The 4,897-nt window shown below is 42.0% G+C and overlaps 1 long non-coding RNA gene across 1 annotated transcript; it reads left to right on the top strand.

Moving 5' to 3' along the window:
- Positions 1 to 2,293: 2,293 nt before the first annotated feature.
- Positions 2,294 to 4,325, top strand: LOC104854055. The gene is made up of 3 exons (XR_777965.1): positions 2,294 to 2,347; positions 2,479 to 2,598; positions 4,249 to 4,325. It is a non-coding gene; the product is annotated as an uncharacterized LOC104854055 (long non-coding RNA).
- Positions 4,326 to 4,897: the final 572 nt, after the last annotated feature.

The following is a 4,897-nucleotide window of genomic DNA, read 5'->3' as shown; positions in this document are numbered from 1 at the left end:
TGAATCACCAACATCCTGGGAGACAGACTGGGATGGCAGAGCTCAGATTTATTTTCCTATTCGCTCCTTAGTGTCCACATTTCCTTAGACCGTCTGTTCTTTTTTGTTCTGAGATGGACAAGTCGTCCCCTTCAGTCAAGGGACTGTGTTTGGGCGAATGGTTGGTCAAAGCCCTGGTCTGTGGGGCCAGATGCTAGTCACGCCTGAACTCCGCCACATTACATGTACATCTGTGTCCCTGGGAAGCTGCCTGCCCCTGCCTTGGCATCCTCATTTGCCCAGTAAGGATAAGGATAAGAGGATAAGACTTCCCCTCTGATGAGGATTAACTGAACATGGCTCATGTACTAGGAGAGGGCCCTGGCCCAAAGGGAAACACTCAGCAAATGTTATTATTATTAATCAAAAGTTTCTGATCCATGCAGTGAGGAAGCCTGACCAAGATATGCCTGATTCAGCCTTAAAAGACCTAAGTCAAAATTCTCTTGGGCTGGGGATGTAGCTCAACGGCACCACACCTGTCTTGCAAGCACAAGGCCCTGAGTTCAATCCCTGGTACAAACAAATAAACAAACAAACCCTGTTGTTCAGTGGGATCTTAAATTTGTAGGGTCCATGACTTGTTGAAAGGAATAATCAACATGATAGAACCTCTGCAGAAATGTTAACAATGCCCCACATTTCACTTATATTTTTAGCCCACTCATGAAACTCATCAGACTTTCTGACTCTTTTAGATTTTTTTTTTTTTTAAGAGAGAGGGCCTCACTATGTAGCCCAGGCTGGCCTCGAACTTCCAGCAGTTCTCCTGCCTCAGCCTGCTGAGTGCTGGGATTATGGACATGTGCTACCACATCCAGTGGAGTCCCTAGAACCTGATGAGGAACTTTTGTGTTACTGTCTTCTTATTTACAAGGTCACTAGGATCATCCAAGTGCAGCTTTGGATGTAGTCAGGATAAGTATCTGATCACAGGTCCACAAAGGAAATAAAACCTATGAACCCAAGCAGATCCCATAAAGCTCTCCATGCCCTGATGCATTGCATTGCAATTTTTTGTCACACCCAATGCAACCTGCTCAAAGAAGACCTTGGAGAAACTTTTCCCTGCCCCTTTCCCATGGCAACTGCAAAAAGAGCCAAGGTTCCCCTTGTTAAGAACCCCCTATTCTGGAGAAATGGAAGGTCAAAGTCATGAGCCTCCGTTAACATCGTTTTTTTGTGTTTTGTTTTTAATTTCAAGTTCTGTGAAGCTGGTGTTTACAGCTAGCGCTTGGGAGAACTGAACAAATAAGAGCAAGCATACCCTTTGATATGATTATACCCTGAATGACTTCATTGCTATTTGGTATCAAGTAAGGCCTGGGCCCAATAGAGTTTAATTTTCAGGTTAGGCTGACCATATCTCAAGCCCTCTGATATACCTACCTAACAAATACCACCTTTTCCAGCTTCTTGATTTATTTATCTACTTCTAGACCATTGGCTTTGCAAAATTAATTTGCTACCCAGAAAGACCTTAAATCACTTTTCTACCAAGTTGTGGATATGGTTTGGAAGAAGAAGAAAGAAGGGACTCCTTGTCTTTTACTGACAAGGGCTGATAACTCACAGGAAAAAACTGGTTATGGCTATAGACAAAAATCAGAATGATTTAGTATTTTCTTTGGGAAACAAATACTTCTTTAACAAATTAAGTACAGAGAGGATTAAAAAACTGCAAAATACAGTAGAGTATCTTTACTGTTACACCCAAGACAAGGGGTTAGAAAGAAAGAGAGGATAGGAAAGGCCAGCAAGAGTCCAGGACAGTAGGGCGTGCAGGAGGGAGGAAGAGAGAACCTCCTCTCCGTGGGAGAAAAGTGGGGGATGAAGGAAGGCTGTTTGGGCAAGGCAGGTGGACATGCGTTGAGGAGAGGGAAGAGGACACAGGAATTACTGTTTTCTTTCTACATGTGTTTCTTTGCATGCCCCTCACTGCCCAACATACGTCACTTACACATATTAGGCACTCAACAGATCAACGAAACAGAAACAAAGAGAATGTGTAAAATACCATAGCTTATGATCAACTGCCATGTGATTCCTCAAAGAACTGTTTATTTTTGGTTTGTTTGTTTTTGTTTTACAGATTGTCGTCTGCTTTAATCCTGTGCTTCAGAAGCTCTACCCCAAATGAGATAACTAAAGCTTCCTGCTTGGGGTGGCAGCGTGGGTGTGGGGAGGGTTACCCTTAAGGTTCTGATTTGGAATATGCCGAACCCTATCCTTTGGAGTTCAGAACCTCCGTAGACCGACCTGGGTCCATAGTTACTCATCCTGATGCTCAGGACCATGGTAGAACCAGGTGACCATATACTTGTGGACTATAGACAATTACTTAAACTTCTTTGGAAAATAATTTCTGAATTGAGGGATGAAAACACAGAGTTGAGAAAGAAAGAAAGAGACATTGATTTCTTAATCAACTCTCAACAGAAGTATCAATCCTGGCTAGAGGAAGTGTTATCCTGGTGTGATGGAATCAGACATCGGCAGAATACTGGACTGGAATTCCACATAGCTTTTGAATGAAAATGGCCCATATTTGGATGACTGGTTTGTATACCCTTATTATTACATCTAGCCCAAAGAAATGGATTGACATGTACAGGTGGCCCTTAAAATATCTCATTCACCCGAAGGAGGCTTAGAGAGAACTCTACCCTGCTATTTTAGTGGTGTTTGAAATAACTGCAAATGGTCACATGTCATGAACAATAGGCCTGGAACAACATTTCTGGACGAAACAAGGAGCCAAGAACTAACTGATGGTAGGTTTTTCTGGAGGGTAGTGGAACTAGGACACTGGTATTAATATGGTGACCCCTAGTGTCTTGTGATGGTAGCACGACTTGGAATCACACCAGCACCCTGCCCTACCTAAGTAGGGTCTCCCCACAGTCTTCTGAGTGAAGGAGTTATTGCCCATCATGATTGTTTACGTCATTAAAATCATCATGTTAAGCAAAACTCTCTTCAACTTTAATGCATTTTCTACATAATATTCATTTCCAACCCCTGCCGAATAGAACCAAGTCTTGATGTGGTTTTTTTCTTATAATGTGTGGCCTCCTGTCTAAGCATTTCAAAGATCAAGACATATCAATTCATTACTGTGGTTGTAATGTCATAAACCATGGATAATGGCATCAACAGAGAGATGGTTGGAGGTAGGGAGTATTGCTGCATTCATGGCCGTCAAGGAACTTGGCTCACAGGGATTTGCTAGGAGCACAGTGAGTGAAAGACAAGCAAGCATGGAAGTAGGATGAAGGCACAGGCACTGAGTCTATCTATCATCTGTTAGACTTTTCACCAAAACGGGTGCACATGATGGGTACAAAGCAAGCAATTGGATCCTATGTGTTTATGTAAGGAGACGAGGAAAGCTAAATGAAGCTGATAGTTCCAGCCACATAAACCTCTCCCCTGTTCTATTTAGATGTATCAGAGAAAAGTTCTTTGGGGGGGGGGATTTAAATCCTACACACTGGGCTTTATTTCCAATACAGGAAGACACAGCCTGAAAGTTAAAAACAATAATTAAAGCTAGTTCATTCATTATCAGGAAACATACTTGACATAGAATAAATGGGCTGGCAGTTGGTTCAAATCCCAGTGCTCTTTAGTTTATGGTGATTGCCCTGTTTTATCAAGTATAAAAGATTTTCCTTGTCAGTGCACCAAATGTACTTGGGTGTCAGTAAAGGAATGAAGACAGAGTATGCTACTCGGTGTTTTAAGATTCAAGTCACAATCTCACAAAGATTATAAAGACATTTAATTGCACAAAGAGTAACGATTATTTTCTTCCTCTCCATACCGGTATGTTTTGAAGTTTCAACCCCAGTGGCCAGAGAGATATCATCTGACCCAAAGGAAAGCTCAGGACATTCTCCAGTTTTAATAGGTGTATTGAGAAACAAAGGCCAGAAGCCACACACACAGACACACACAGATGTAAATGTATTTCCATATTTGGTCAGCTCTCGGGTGACATCTTTACAGGCCCCTTCTTTTGATCTAGATTTCCAGTTTTGGATGGTGGCTCATCCTTCCTACAGAAGGTTCATGTACATCCCAAATGGATGTGTGAAGAGCGAAGCTCTGAGTAACTACTTTAACGATAAGGATACGCAATGTATTAACTGTTGTTATTCTCTTAATATTTTGTTATGCAATTTTGTTTTAATTTTTTTTTTGTAGAAAAGGAGCAAAGACGACCAGTGGCCATTGGAAAGGTGACAGACGGAGACTTTCATTTGGAAGCAGGGAAGAAGTAGATTGTCCAAAGGACTGAATACCTCTCCCCCACCAAATTCTTGGTTATAGTCAAATACTCCAAAATATGTACAAAAATCCATTCTACTGCCTCAAAACAAATCATGAACAACTGGGCCTTGGTTGTAATTTTAAATAAAAAATTAGCAGATGTAAATATCAGCAGGAGGACTCTCAACGTCATGAATATTGCATTCAAAATGAAGCCCCCGGGCAAGTAGGCTCAGAGAGTTTCAGCCTGCAGGATGCACATTTCCAGAGGCATCTGTGAACAAGCAGGAGCCACTAGGTGACATCCAGGTTTATGCACACCATCACATTCTTGGGGAACACTGCTAACAAGAACAGGAAGGCGAAGATGGTTGGTGTAGGCCATATGGATGGGCCTTTATAGGAAGTAGGAAGTGGTGTGTGCTTGAGTACCAAGGGTACCGGAAACCAGGCAAGGGGAAGATACCTTCAGTGCTGAAGAAAATAAGTGCCACAGTTTTCACTTTACTGGGATAAAAACCTAAAATAATTAAAAATAAAACTGGAGTGCCAAGAAGACCATAATCCATCGCGCTCCTGCGGC

Source organism: Fukomys damarensis, unplaced genomic scaffold (genome assembly GCF_012274545.1).
Source record: "Fukomys damarensis isolate Sample0158 unplaced genomic scaffold, DMR_v1.0_HiC HiC_scaffold_32, whole genome shotgun sequence".
NCBI classification, from domain to species: Eukaryota; Metazoa; Chordata; class Mammalia; order Rodentia; family Bathyergidae; genus Fukomys; species Fukomys damarensis.
The sequence above is the reverse complement of the archived record's forward strand: the minus strand, read 5'-3'. Positions and strand labels throughout refer to the sequence as shown.